At 39.8% G+C, this 15,849-nt stretch overlaps 1 long non-coding RNA gene across 1 annotated transcript; it reads right to left on the bottom strand.

Moving 5' to 3' along the window:
• Positions 1 to 10,783: 10,783 nt before the first annotated feature.
• On the bottom strand, positions 10,784 to 14,734 carry LOC120325077. The gene is made up of 3 exons (XR_005566883.1): positions 14,708 to 14,734; positions 13,930 to 14,002; positions 10,784 to 10,914 (listed from the first exon to the last, which is right to left on the bottom strand). It is a non-coding gene; the product is annotated as an uncharacterized LOC120325077 (long non-coding RNA).
• Positions 14,735 to 15,849: the final 1,115 nt, after the last annotated feature.

Genomic DNA, 15,849 nt, shown 5'->3' with positions numbered 1-15,849 from the left:
CTGTGTTGGGTCCAGTCCTGTTTAACATCTTTTTTGATGATTTAGATGAGGGGACTGAGTCCATCACCAGCAAATTTGCAGATGACACCAAATTGGGAGGGAGTGTCGACCTGCTGGAAGGCAGGAGGGCTCTGCAGAGGGATCTGGATAGACGAGAGATGGGCTGATTCCAATGGGATGAAGTTCAATAAAGCCAAGTGCCGGGTCCTGCACTTTGGCCACAACAACCCCATGCAACACTACAGGCTGGGCACAGAGTGGTTGGAAAGCAGCCAGGTAGAAAGGGACCTGGGGGTACTAATTGACAGGAAGCTCAACATGAGCCAACAGTGTGCCCAGGTGGCCAAGAAGGCCAATGGGATCTTGTCCTGTATCAAAAATAGCGTGGCCAGCAGGAGCAGGGAAGTGATCCTTCCCCTGTACTCTGCGTTGGTGAGGCCACACCTTGAGTATTGTGTTCAGTTCTGGGCCCCTCAGGTCAGAAGGGATATTGAGGTGCTGGAGCGGGTCCAGAGAAGAGCAACAAGGCTGGTGAAGGGACTGGAGCATAAGTCCTATGGGGAGAGGCTGAGGGAGCTGGGGTTGTTTAGCCTGGAGAAGAGGAGGCTCAGAGGTGACCTCATCACCGTCTATAACTACCTGAAGGGAAGTTCTAGCCAGGTGGGGGTTGGTCTCTTCTCTCAGGCACTCAGCAATAGGACAAGGGGGCACGGGCTTAAGCTCCGCCAGGGGAAATTTAAGTTGGATATCAGGAGAAAATTCTTTACAGAGAGAGTAATCAGGCATTGGAATGGGCTGCCCAGAGAGGTGGTGGATTCACCATCCCTGAAGATTTTTAAACGCAGATTGGACGTGGCACTGAGTGGACTGGATTTGGACCAAGGGTTGGACTCGATGATCTCGGAGGTCTTTTCCAACCCAATTGATTCTATGATTCTATGATTCTATTCTATCTAAAAGTTGTGACTTAAGTACTGATGTCACACTTTGGAAGTTAAAAAATTGAGTTCTCTTCTTTGACACAGAAAAATGTCATACATGGACCACCTTCATCCCATCTTTTAGGAATATTAGAAGGTATAGTTTCACCTTGTATAAACAATTAAAGATTACAGGGTAGATAGCAATCTGAAAAACTGTTGAACAGCAAGAGGAGTGGTACCTTGACACAAAGGGACAGGTGGAACAGTTTGATGAAACAGTAAACCGTCTGGTCAGATCTGCAGGAGCTCAAATATTGCAGCTAATAAACCCCTTGGCTGTACCCCAAGGGGTTTGAGCCCAGACCACAAAGAATATTCTACACCTCTCTTGAATTTGGAAGTGTTGCCACATGTAAGGGTCCTGATGCATTTTGGTAATTCATTTATAACCATCTTGTTCCTGTGGCACCAATAACTTGGATTTAATTTATTTTTGCAATTAACTTGCAACTGTCTCATAAGCTCCAGCACAGAAATCAGTTTTATTCCCTGTAGGTCTTATATATGATCTAATATTAGATAAAATATGTATAACAAAATTATTGCTTTCCTTGTTAAGATAAAATGGAACAATAAGATATGTTTAGGGTTTTTTGTTTTGTTGTTTTTTTTCAAAAAAGTACCTTCATAGAACTAGGGAGTCATAGGGAAGAAAAGGCCTTGAAAGTCATCTAGTCACCTATATGCCTCACAGTAAAATTAATTATAACCACATTATTTTTGATAGACATTTAACTAACTCATTTTTAACAGCCTCTAAGGATGAAAACTTCATGGGATCAAGTGTGTCACTATTTATATAGTTGGAAAGTTTCTATAATGTCCAATATGAGCAGAGCTCACTAGGACTTCACAGAATCACAGAATGGTAAGGTAGGACAGGAGAACTGCAGGTCACCTGACCCAACCTTCCTGCTCAAGTATGTTACTCTAGAGCATGTTACTCAGGAATGTGTCCAGAACATTCTTGAATATCTCCAGTGAGGGAGACTCCACAACATTTCTGGGCAACCTGTTCACTCTGTTCCAGAGCTCAGTCACCTGCACAGTAAAGAAGTTCTTCCTCGTGTTCAGGTGGAACTTCCTGTGCGTCAGTTTCTGCACATTGTTTCTTGTCTTATTGGTTTGACATCACCAAGAAGAGCCTGGATCTATCCTCTTGGCACCTTTTCTTCAAATACTTACAGATATTGATGAGGTCCCCTCTCAGTCATCTTGTCTTGAGGCAGAACAGACCCAGCTCTCTCAGCCTTTCCTTGTAAATGAGGTGCTCCAGTTCCCTAGTTACATTCATTGACCTTTGATGGACCTACTCCCAGAGCTCCATATCTCTCTTGTCCTGAGGAGCCCAAAGCCAGACATTCCAGGTGAGTCCTCACCGGGGCTGAGTAAAGGGGCAGGATTATCTCCCTGGACTGGGTGTCAGTCTTCTTCCTAATGCATTTCTGGATACCATTGGCCTTTTTGGCCACCAGGACACACTGCTGGGTCATGGACAGCCTATTGTTCACCAGGACCCCCAAGTCCTTCTCCACAGAGCTGCTTTCCAGCAGGTCAGCCTGTACTGGTGCCTGGGTTATTCTTCCCAGGATCCTGCACTTACCTTTGTAGAATTTCAGAATGGTTCCACTCTGCCCATCTTTCCAACCTCTCAAGGTCCTTCTGAAGGGCTGCACAGCACTCTGGAATGTCAGCCACTCCTCTCAGTGTTTTATTTTCAGTGAACTTGTTAAGGAGGCACTTAATTTCTTCATTCGAGTCACGAAGTTAAGCAATACTGGATCTGGTATCAACCCTTAGAGGGAGTCTACCTTTCTCCAGATCTTCTCCCTGGTCTTCTGGGTCAGGGATTCCTGAGGCCATATCAGTGAAGACTGAAGAAAAAAAAGTGTTCAGTAACTCTATCTTCTCTGGAACCTCTGATGCAGGTGTTCCTGTTCCTTTCAGTAGCAGTATTCTTTTTGTTATTGATGTATTTGAAGGAGCCCTTGACCTCTGTTGAAAGATACAGAACACAGATCTTTCTCTTTGCAAGAGCAGTACTTTTGTTTTCCCTCATGCACCTCTTCTTTGGCAAAACAGCATGAAAGGAAATACATATGCTGTTTAATCAAAACAGTTTACTTTTTAGGCTAGGCTTATGTGCCAAAATGAAGAGAAAGGATAAGAGTGCTAGAAAGACTACATTAAACATTCAAGCAATAATTTATGCTATGAATTACTACTTCTGCCATACCTTGTCGCAGAGGCCTGCAACTCATTGCATGTAGGATATTATTTAATTTAATGTCAATTCAACATGCAGCAACAAGCTTACAGGCATGAATGAGATTGCCAGCTTGGTAGCACTGGAAAGATCTGTCTTCTGACAGGTTTTTATGTAGCTTACTCAAGTAATTTCTCTTCAGTTTCTGCATTATGGCCAATACCAGAGTCATAGCGAATCTGTAATTCTGTCCACTTGCTAATAATGTTATTTAACCTGAAAACAACTAACTACATAATGAAATTCACTGTATTTTTTTTCAGCAGCTGTAATTGTTTTTTGAGGTGATATTGGAGGCCATAAAAACATAGCAGGTAAAGTAAAATGGTGGGAAGGTGCAAGATTTGCTGGTGGCACAGGGTTTATCTTCCAGCTGTTTCTCCAGCTGCCAGACTTGCCCTCTTGGGACTGCTAACGTGCAGTTCAAGGCTAAAGCATAGCTGAGCTACTTGGTACTGTGCAAAAAAATCCTTTGAAAAATCAGTTATGAAATCATGTCTTTCGTGAGTTTAGGTATTTGGAGGACTTAAAATATTATTTATACCAGAGGAGACTACAGGCATCAGTATTTCATATAGAGATCTTTTTCTCTTATGTTTGCAACTGGAGGTTTTAGCAGCTGCTAAGGTTCAGATTGCATCCAATTAACTTCAGTTCTGAATACTCAAAAATAACTAATGTATCATGCACTATAGTTCTCATGAGCCTAACTTCTTGTTACTTCTTTCTTCTCCTTTCTTTCCAGCAAGCACCTTCCCCCACATGTCAGGTTCACTCTACAGTCTCATATTTCAGCTACACTGGTTTGAGGAAATGTCATGTTGTGCTGGAGTCTAAGAATAGAAGGTGCTCATCAGACAACATTTTTATAGCGTGCTAATCATCACCACAGTGTATTGATTTGGTACTCTGAATTTTGACCACTGCCCTGGTCAAGCACTGGGCAGTTCTATTCATCAACTATTCTTATGGGTTTGTTTCCATCATGGTCACCTAGATTAAAAAGAAAGAAGGGAAAAGACGACAAAAATAATCAAAATTCCTGTCTCCAGTGAAAAGTATTCAGCATAACCTGAACTAATAAAAGCAGAAAATAAGCTATGTTAAAGGAGAAACACACATTCCCCCTGAAAAATCCCCTCTAGACTATGAGAAAATATATACTATGAACAGATGATGAAATCTGATTTTTTTCAAATAGAAGGGTTGTTTCTAAAATAAAAGTACCTACTTATTAGAAGAATTATTTTCTTTCTTCAAAGGCATTCATGGATGGAAAAGTCATATTTTCTATGTATTGACATCCTGTACAGAAATGGACTTTGGATAAAGAACTTTATTTCTTACCCCTACTCAACCAGCAGAGTTACTGTGATTATAGCTTAAGTTACTGCCACTGTCAAAGAACACCTACTCATGTTATAAAAAAAAACTTATAAATATGTTGGGCAAAAGCATTGAAATTCTGGTACACTAATATTCTTTTATTAATATCTCACCTAGTTTTGACAAGTACAAATAAGTACACTTAATAAATTAGTATGTATCAGGCAAGAATATATCATAGAATCATAGAATCAACTGGGTTGGAAGGGACCTCTGAGATCATCAAGTCCAACCCTTGATCCACTACCACTGTGGTTACTAGACTGTGGCACTAAGTGCCACATCCAGTCTCTTTTTAAAAATCTCCAGGAATGGAGAATCCACTACTTCCCTGGGCAGCCCATTCTAATGTCTGATCACCCTCTCTGTAAAGAAATTCTTTCTAATATCTAACCTAAACCTCCCCTGGCACAACTTGAGACCATGCCCTCTTGTCTTGCTGATGGTTGCCTGGGAAAAGAGACCAACCCCCACCTGGTTACAACCTCCTTTCAGGGAGTTGTAGAGAGTGATGAGGTCTCCCCTGAGCCTCCTCTTCTCCAGGCTGAACAGCCCCAGCTCCCTCAGCCTCTCCTCACAGGACTTGTGCTCCAGTCCCTTCACCAGCCTTGTTGCTCTTCTCTGGACCTGCTCCAGCACCTCAATATCCTTCCTGAACTGAGGGGCCCAGAACTGGACACAGCACTCAAGGTGTGGCCTCATCAGCGCTGAGTACAGGGGAAGGATCACTTCCGTGATCCTGCTGGCCACACTATTCCTGATACAGGCCAGGATGCCATTGGCCTTCTTGGCCACCTGGGCACACTGCTGGCTCATGTTCAGCTTCCTGTCAATCCAAACTCCCAGGTCCCTTTCTGCCTGGCTGCTCTCCAGCCACTCTGTGCCCAGCCTGTAGCGCTGCATGGGGTTGTTGTGGCCAAAGTGCAGGACCCGGCACTTGGCCTTGTTGAACCTCATCCCATTGGAATCAGCCCAACTCTCCAACCTATCCAGGTCCCTCTGTAGAGCTCTCCTGCCTTCCAGCTGATCGACACTCCCACCCAGGTTAGTGTCATCTGCAAATTTGCTGATGATGGACTCAATCTCCTCATCTAAATCATCAATAAAGATATTAAACAGAACTGGGCCCAACACTGATCCCTGGGGGACATCACCAGTGACTGGTCGCCAACTGGATGCAGCCCCGTTCACCACCACTCTCTGGGCCCGGCCCTCCAACCAGTGAGATATATAGATGTACAAAGTGTATGTAAGAAGACTACAGATTCAGAAACTGTGTTCCTACCCATTTCTCCATAGTTACAACCTCCCACAAAGTATCATTTTTCCTAGTTAACCTTGGTTTCCTAGCTGCACTGAGTAGATCTGATGTGCATGCCACATAGAAAGACATTCCCTTCCTGAGTGCCACAATTTTGTTCTGTCTTGTCAGACTATATAATGATTATTGGGAGCACCCAGTAACAGGTATTTTCTTCTCTAATGGATTGCTATCAGTAAATGTCTTCTACATCCTAGCCACACTGGACGGGGAAAAAAAGTTGATTGGATTCCAACAGAAAATATAGTTGATGAGATTTCAAAGAATTTGCTCATTCCTGACAAAAATACTTGTTGTGGTATGTAGATCCTTTTTTGGGATCTTTGGCAGTAGCTGGAGTGTATCCCAGACTTGACTGAGCATTCTTAGCAGTCTGAGCGTGAGTCTGCCCAAGTCAGTGTCAAGAATACTGTCCCATGGGAAAATGTCCATTTGAGTAAGGAAAATTTCATATTTTAAATGAATAAGGACAATTCCCAAATGAAAGTATATCCTTCGTGGTGGATTTATGTTCAATATTTAATTCAAAAATACGGGAAAAGAAAGACAATTACCTTAATGAAGAAAATCAAAGGATAAAAATCAGAGCATCACCTAGTCAGGCCTACTTGTACCATGAAACATAAAATATTGTGCCCCACTCACCAAATCATAATACAAGTCTAGCTTGAAGGGAATGTTTTGATGTGATAGTTCACACATCTGGCCTGAGGCTGGGGTAACTTGAAAGTGCAGTGAGGTTTTTTAGGATCTTGTCCATCCAAGTACTGAAGCTCTTCATGGATGGAGATTCTTATGAGGTACTCACCTTTCTAGTTCACTTTTTCTTTCATCTCATTAAAAAAAAAAAGAGTATTTATTGAAGTATTTTGTCATTGAGCTTCTTCTAAGTGGTTTGTTGTTTTGCTTTAAAAAAGCTCTCATTTGAGTATTACTTCAGAGGCCTCACAAATGTAAGCTGTTCATTTTGAGTTATGACTGACTGCACATTCTATCTCATCATTAGAAACCAGAGTGTGTAACCCCTGGCCTTAGGCTGGTAACTCATCCCAGTTTTTAAATAGTTCATTATCCCAAAGAGTAAGAATCAACAAAAACAATTTTTAATGTCAAGGAAAAGTGTTCCAAACAGGAATAATTATATTCCTCCTCCAGGAAGAAAAAAATGTGATACCTATCCTCATTCTGCAAATATTACTATGCTTAAATCTCAACACAAGGAATTCCACTACCTTTTGTAAGGTAGTTATCAACTGTAAAGTGACTTCACATCTTTCTCCATCTAAGTGTGTGGTAAATTTGCAAAGCCCAGGTACTGAAGATTGCCAAAACTCCTTCTGCCTTGGTGCCTGGAGTTGGAGGACACAGGTAGTAATAGGCACACTGAGGGACTGTGCCCAAAAGAAACACCACATTTCTAAGCCTAAAGTGAGCCTAGTACAAAAGGGGTGCCCTGTGCTATAGTCAGAGGAACCTGGATGTTCGTTCAGGATTTCTGGGCACATTGCAGAGGTGCTGTTACTGCTCTGGGACATTAGAAAGCTAAATGTGTTGTAGGGCATTCAGTGACATTTAAAAGCAAGAAAGGGATAAAGAGTGTAACATCTTTAGCCCAGTGGTGCTCCCTGATGGCACAAATTCTTCTAGCTTCCCCCACAATCTGTGGCAGCTGTGCTGTTTTCCAGGATGCCACAGAGCTGTAACACAAGGATGCAGCAGCATGCTGCTCTGTGTTTCTGATTTATATTCTAGGATGAAATATTTTAATTGAATTATTGTGAAATTAAAATATTATATTTTTCAATAGACAACGGAGGAATTGGACATTAGAGGAGGAAAATGAACTGTGACTGGGGCAGCAGTTTAGTACTACAGGAAAATTGCAGTAAGCCTAATGAGGTGCTAAAAAGCAAAATGAAACCAGTTCCAGCTAGATAGTTGATTTAAAAACCCAGTTGCTTTAGGGTTTTCATGTAAAATGTATCAAACTCGTTCTTATCTACAGCACTTTATCTGTTATTGTCAACCACTGTCATGACAGTGTGAGCTTCACCAAATGAGCACAAAAACAAGGGGAAGTCAAAGTTAATTTAAAATACAACATTGTAAAAAATTAAAATCTTATTTAAGCCCTTGTCAAGTATAGACTCTGTTTTACTGTATTAGTTCTGAAAATAATGTGAAAATTTGAAATAAACTCTGCAATGCCTTGCTATTTCATAGACAAAATATGTATACACAGGGTATCTTCCAATATGGCTGTCTAACTTACTGATAAGAATAATATTAAATATTCACCAAAATAAATGTATTTCTACATTTGCCTGGTAAAGAGCATTCATACAGAGCTCTGGCTTAAAAGCTTTAAGGCTTCCTAGTTTTCAGCATTTAGCTCCATTACATTTATAATTTCTTTCTTAATATCTGCAGTGGTATCTGTTAACTGATTTAAAAAAAAGGTTTCTCAAGCAATTATATTCCTGGGTTCAGCCTGATCACTGAATTCATTCTACACTCAGGAACTAGCAAACACATAGGTATATATTTAACTGTACCAATGCAAATAGAATCACTGACGTCTTTTGTGGCTAGAGCTGGACACAGTCAGGAGTATTCTATAGGATCTTCCCAAACCTCCACTATTTCTGTTTAAGAAGGTGTAGAAAGGTGAAGAGAATGAGGGAAGCTGATGGTCTAGGACTCAGCAAAAGGAATTTTAAGGAAGGGGGGTTGTCTGCAAATTGAAAGTGAGATGAGAGGTGTGTTCTACTAATTTACTATATTTGGAAAAAAATTAAAATCATGGCATGAGTCTGCACATTTTCCACCATCGTTTTGTGTATTGGACATGCCTTGTAAGAATGATTTTTTAATTAAAAAGAAATGACAGTGAACTGTTGGTGTATTGTGAAGCCAGAGCAAGTCTGACAGCGTAATACGTGAACCAGTCAAGGGAGGAATGACTGAACTTGGAAAGAAGATTATAGAGAAAACAACAAATCATCTTGCCAGTCTCTTTCCCCAGAGATTACCTTACCTCCAGGTGGACAAAGTCCATCCCTGCGGTACAGCTGAGTACCATCGTGCTGGTGGCCACCCCTGGCAGGTGACGCAGTGTTATGTCTCAGCAGAGAATCGGGCATACTCTGCTGCTCCACGGTGGTGTGACCCTGACACCTACTGCGTGCTGTGGCTCGGAGGCAGCGCCTGCACAGCCCAGAGCTGCTTTCCAGAAAGACAGCTCTCTTAGGAATTGATGTAACTATTCCATTTTCTTGGAACATTTTTTTCACTGTACCTTCTGAGCCAGCAAATATCTCTCAGGTAAACTGTACATCAGTACTGAATGGTTTATAATAATTTCAGATTTTATCATGAGCAACTTCCAAGCTAAACGCACTTCTAATTTGTAATTAAAAAAAAAAAAAAAACAAAACCCGAAAAAACCCCATCAAAATCAACAACAACGAAAAGTTTATTTCAGTCTGCATGTAAGCTGTTGACATCTGTGACTCAATGAGCCAGAGTAACCCGGGGAGTTCCCAGACCTTGGGGTCTAGAAAGTAAGTCATATGAGGAGTGGCTGAGAGAGCTGAGGTTGTTTAGTCTGGAGAAAAGGGGACACAGGAAAGACCTTATCACTCTCTACAAGTACCTGAAAGGAGGTTGTAGCAAGATGGAGGTCGGTCTCTTCTCCCAGTCCACTCGTGATAGGTCAAGAGGACAAAGTCTCAAGCTATACCAGGGGAGGTTTAAGTTGGACAACAGGAAGAACTTCTTCACTGAAAGGGTTGTCAAGCATTGGAACGGACTGCCCAGGGAAGTTGTGGAGTCACTATCCTTAAAGAGAAGACTGTATGTGAAACTTAAGGCCATATTTAATTCACCAGGCAATGATCAGTCAAAGGTTGGACTCAATGGTCTCGGATGTCTTTTTCAACCTTAAAGATACTGTGATTCTATGACCCAAAGGAACTGGTCCTAGGCTCTGCCTGACCCATGTGCTCTCCACTGCATGAAGATCTAGAACTAGCTAAGCAGGAATATTATACATTGGATTTCAGTGAAGCTACACGAACCCAGGTGGAGATTTTGAAAATGCTGCTCTTTCACGCCATCAGTAAAAAGATACTCAAATGTGTTAAAAAATTTAGGGCAAAACGTCCATCTCAATTCTAAAAATAAACTGTAAGATAAAATTTGCAAAGTAAAAGACAGAGCTTAAAAAGCCTTTAGGCACACCAAGGTACACAGTGGGTTCAAGAGAGGAAATTCAGACTTGGATCCTAACTGCCTCTGAAGATTTTAATTGTTTTTTATTTATGCTATTAAGGTGCCTAGATATAGTTGAAAACTTTACGTTCTTGATTAGGGAGCTAAGCATACAACTCCCACTTGGAATTCAGTGCGATTCTTACCTGGAAACAGCACCACCTGATGCTGACTCATTCCTTTAAATGTATGAAGCTTAGGATGGGCCAAATTATTCTATAGAGGTTCTTACCCTTTTTCACTGACAGCAGAGAGTAGGTAATTAGACTCTTACATGCCACTCACGTTAAAGGACCTTATATAACCAATGCCAACTCCCCCAAAATTGCCTCAGGAATCATACTAACCTAAAAATTAGTCAGATTACTCACTATAAGAAGAGAGATTCTTGAATGAGATGATTTATTTCCTAGATGTCCTCGGGTGTTATAAAGAGCTTAATAGACCCTAAGAAAGAATTTTCTTCTGAGAGATATTCTTCTGAAAAAGTAGAACAGATCCAAATGCAAAAGACAAGAACAGAAAATCATATAAATTGACTTGGATTTTGTTGTCATAAAAATCTTAAAATTCTGTGATCGCTACAGAGCTAGGAGTCTGGTGCACGGCTCTGTAGAGCCTCAGTCTTCAGGCTAATCTCCCATGCAGGTAAAGAGTAAGAGTGGCAGGCAGGGGTTTTCTTCTTCCTGTTGGGACAAAGAAGAGTAAAAAATGTTGAAAATTTGGCCTAATTTCTGTTAAAATTTTAGCAGAGCAGAATAACAAGTCGATGTATACATCAATGCATTATTTTTAAAAAGGCACTTGAAAATATTACTCCTCAAACCTAATCTAGACTACAGCACAGCACCAGGTGCCATTAATCAGTTCTGCTATTTTCATAGCTGACACTGGGAATAACCTTGAATAGGTTACAGTTACCCAGAGTAATACTTTATTGCAAAGGCCTAATGATTCACTTTAAAAATTTTAAATTAATTCTCACTTTTCCCACATCGTCTGATTCAGTTTTCCACTTTCTGGTAACTGTCTTACACTTTTACCTCGATCAATAATATTGTGAGTAGTCAGAGCACCTGACAGATGACAACATCTTTGTTATTTAAGGAGATCTCTTATGACATGGGACCATCTACTAGGGGCATTTTCTAAAAAAAAAGCTTTTACTTTATAATATACTGCAGATGCAGATGGATAGTGATGTATTATGTGAAGCACTAAATAAAGAAATAAATAACCAGCTATAAGAATATTTTTTTCCTTCCTGTCACAAAACAATCTAAATTTTAGTATTCATTCTAGAGATGTCCTAGCCTCTTAGAGGCAAATTATGCACGAAATAATACAATTAAAACTGAAATAAAAGATTTAAATGCAGCCTCCAGAGACATCAAATGGCACCACACTGTCTCACTCTTTACTGCCTCTTAAAGTGATTGCTCAATTTGTAGGAAAATCTTTCATCCTTGCTCTTAGAATTCTCTGATTTTGATGACACTAACCATAATTCAGTTTTCCTACACCACAGGAACATGTCAACATTTCCTTCATCCCCCAGAATGAACAAACAACTTCACGACCAAGTATAACCATTCTCTAGAGCAAGAAGGAGCAGCTTAAGGCTGCTTCTTATATCCCTCTGGAGACTCTCAGTTAGCACTTTTGTCATTGGCAACCTTTGGAATGACTTTGAAAATCACTGATGCCACCACTATGAAGTGAGGGATATTTGGGCATGGTGGGTGCTATCTTCACAAATACTGTAAATGTTATGTCTCCAACATTATCCACATTAAGGGTGAAAAAGACACATACATTTGCAGTGGTGTAACAACTTGCAAAGAGCCTAAACCACCACTTTTTTTTTAACTTCCCTTACTCTAAATTGCTAATGAGTTTTGATGACAGACACTCAATACCCAGAGGTACAAGCAAAATAAATGAACATTTTTTTATGAAATCACTTGTCAAAAACAATGGTTTCCGTAACTGGTTTCATTTGGGAAGGATAAATCATGGCAAAAGAGGAAGGAATTGGGTCAATTTTCAGTTCACAGGACTTCGTAGTTTATCTACTGGTGTATCAGGGTCGTAAATAACTTCACTAAAGTCTCTCTGACTGTAGTAAACTACATTGCATAATCACAGAAATTGATTTTCTCAACAAGTTTCTGGAAACTTCTCTTTCTGACTGTGAGCATTGAAGGGATATCATGACATCAGAATAACTTTGACAGCACATTTGCTGCATAGAATACAGTGTTTGAGAGGATCACAGATGTGTGACTGCTAACTTGAGTAGCTGAAATATTACAGAGTAACATAAGGATTTGTTATCACGCTATTACTATGGTGCTGAGTTTCCAAGACGCAGTCTCACAAAATCTCAGTGATAGCTTTATGAAAACCAACAAACTCTAGGTAGAGATTTTCAGAGCTTGATATATGGGAGGTCTAAAAATAAATGCCATGAACATTGTCAACATTTCAAAGTAGCCCACAACATCAGATTTTGCCAGTGTTCAGCAGAAGGGAGTGACATATTATTACCCAAAGTCTTGCCAACATGAATAGTCAAACAGGGCACACTGTGAACACGGTCAAACCCAGAAAGTCCTGACTGGCCTCAGCCAGCAGAGTTTCTATTTGCATGACCTGCATTCAGTGATGCAGAAACGTGCCTTATTAAATCCCCATGTAGTGGGGTAGTAGATAATTTCTGTCAGTAGTAGTTCACTGCAATTTTGGTCAGGTTCCAGTTCTGTAATGCTTGAACACCATCATGTGACCATTCAAAGCAGAGCAAACTTCCAAAATGTTAAAGCACACAAGAAAATCACAGAAGCAACCTCTCACATATCAGAATAGTTAAACTGGCTTCCTATTCTCTATATCAACAGGCACATGTTCAGTAAGCATTAGTTTGGCTGGTATTGACAGAGATAACAAAATTTATTCTTCAAGGTCTCCACTTTTTTAGCAATTTATTTAAAAGAGTTGAAATAGTTGAGCTGTTAAAAATGTCCCAAAATTAATGTTTTGTGCAATTATTTGGAATTAGATCTTTAAGAGATTTATAGGGCCCTTTCCAACCGGAACCATTCTAGCATTCTAAGATCTTTTATGTTGCTGTTATACTAGTATTTATGAAGGATACATATTTGTGCAGAATCCTTTATGCAAGACTACTAATGCACTAATTATTCTAGGCCTAAAAGTACAGCCAATCATATTAGCATATGAACCAACTTGCTAATTAGTATGTTCCAAGTAACAGATCTGAAAGTATGATGAAGACAGTGCACACAGCCTTTAACATCTAAGAAGTTAGGTTTTTGACTCCTGCATGTGGCCTAAACTTTCTTTGCTCATACAATGTTTTTCAGGCCTGTTAATAAAAATATTGCCTCTGAACATTTCTGTCATTGAGAAATAGGCCCCAGAAAGCTGCAGGTCTCCCCACGTGAGAAAATCCAAGATGCAAATGGACAGCATTATAGACAGGTTCCTTTCCAAGTTGCATGTAACTTACTGCTCACCCAAAGTTCATGGCAAAACATCAGTAGTGTCAGAACAGCACTAAATCTCATAGAAGAGAGGTGACAAAGCAGACCAAATACGACCTGTATTACGGAGATCATAGAACTAAATGAATTAAGCAGAGAATAAACTGTATCTAAACATCAGGTGTAACAACCCACCTTGGAACAACGTGTCAGGGTTGGTAGACAATAGCAGTGCTTGTTTTAATAAAAAACATTGTGACAAAAGCATCTGTAAAAAGAAAAATAAAATAAATTCTATCTGTTACAGAGTTCAGAACAGCCCATTTTAAAACCTATGTACCAGATAACACTATTGGCATGTGGCACTCACCCATTACAGGCCTGTGGAAGCAAAGTGGCTAAAATGCCAATGAGAATATGGAGGTCACTATAGATACATCCAGATTTGTTATGTGAGTGGTGTTGACAGAACATAATAATGAGAAATGTGATTTATAGAGCACGGATTCTGCTACAAAGGTAAGTGAGCAGAACCAGAAATAGGATGTTCTGTAAATGTTTAGTCAAAGGATGTATATATAAATACAAAACCAGATCATATTGTCTTTGATGGTAGAATTTGATGATTTCTGAAGAAAGGGGATATTTTATAGTGACCCATCATAACAACGAATCACAATTTACTAGCAGCTGTTTATGTTGGCAGAATTATGATTGCTTTCTTTAGATGTATATTAAATATACAGATGTAAACTGCCACATAGGAATGACAGAGAAGATAGGACAACCTTCTGGTTTGGGTGGTTTAGTTTTTCCTTCCCTAAGGGACTAAAAGCAAGGGCAGTCAATGTGTGGGGATTTGGTGGGCCACAAAGAGGAAAGAGATTATAGTATTTGCAGCTGAGATCCACACACGAATTACAGAGCATAGTCAATGCTGAGACATTATTATCCCCTCCACTGTCAATTTTACCTCAGAAATGTTGCTTTGGTTCTTTCCAGAAGATCTTCAAGGGTCCCAGCTAAATTGAAATAGAAAATTAAAAAAAAAAAAAAAAAAAGGAGAAGAAGAAATGCTACAGTAGTTAACAAGTAAAGTATTTTGACTACTGAAACATATCCAGGTATCTTGGATATTAGTGCAGCTATTAAGTACTGATGTAGAAACAAAAAAAAATTGGAAAAATATCTCTAACATATGAGATTTTCTGGTGTTATGATCAGGATTATCTACTTTTCTCTACAGAAAATTCAACTGTATTCAACAAACATTGAAATGAGACTAATACAGACATTGTCAAGGATTCTAGACTGTTGAGCAATTTAGTAATTAAAGTGCTAGCTGATATAGTGGTACTCAGGGCAACTGCTTGGAATTTCACAGGTAAATCCAGTATCACTACTGAAGTCATCGCCAACTACAAAGCTTATTGTCTTAGAATTCCACTGGTCTAGTAAGAAATTGCTAGGGTAATACTTAACTGTTTATTGGAAACTATTCAGGGTCTGCCTTATGTGAGCTGAATTCGATAGCTGTCATTAGAGCAATCCTTTAAGCAATTGTCCCTTACAAAAGTGAAGGAAGACATATACTCATTAGAGATCACCATTTCCATTCTGGGTTATCAGACATATTTGCTACTTTGTCACTGTGTGCTTTGTTGTTTTTTTTTTTCAATCCTCAAGGCAGAAATGTGTTCTGGGATGAATCCAGAAGAGGTGATACTACTTGTACTACCATTGTTATTATTTGCTACCAACTGCAAATATTTGTGTTCCTAGCTTTAAGACCTACTTTTGAAATGCAAGTGCATTATAGTTATTTTATTATTAATAATGTTATTATTCCTACTGTTTCATCCCTTCACAACTAGGTACTGTACAAGCAATTCAGCAGTCATCACCAAACTCCTTCTGCAAAGGCAGGGACTTGGCAGCTACCAGCATACCACAGTTCCTGCCATGTAAAACCCCAGGCAGTGCATGGGGCTCTTCAACAGAGAGATCAAATGCACTCTGTCATCTTAATCATTAATCTTTTCCATATTTTAACAGGGAATGTCTAGTTCTTTTTGCAATGTGTCTCAGGTGTTTTGCAGTAGCTGAGCAACAGCT

The sequence above is a fragment of the Pipra filicauda genome, unplaced genomic scaffold (genome assembly GCF_003945595.2).
Source record: "Pipra filicauda isolate LSUMZ 115617 unplaced genomic scaffold, ASM394559v2 scaffold81_size6448238_pilon, whole genome shotgun sequence".
Classification (NCBI taxonomy): Eukaryota; Metazoa; Chordata; class Aves; order Passeriformes; family Pipridae; genus Pipra; species Pipra filicauda.
Note: the sequence above shows the minus strand (reverse complement) of the source record. Positions and strands in the feature narration are given on the sequence as shown.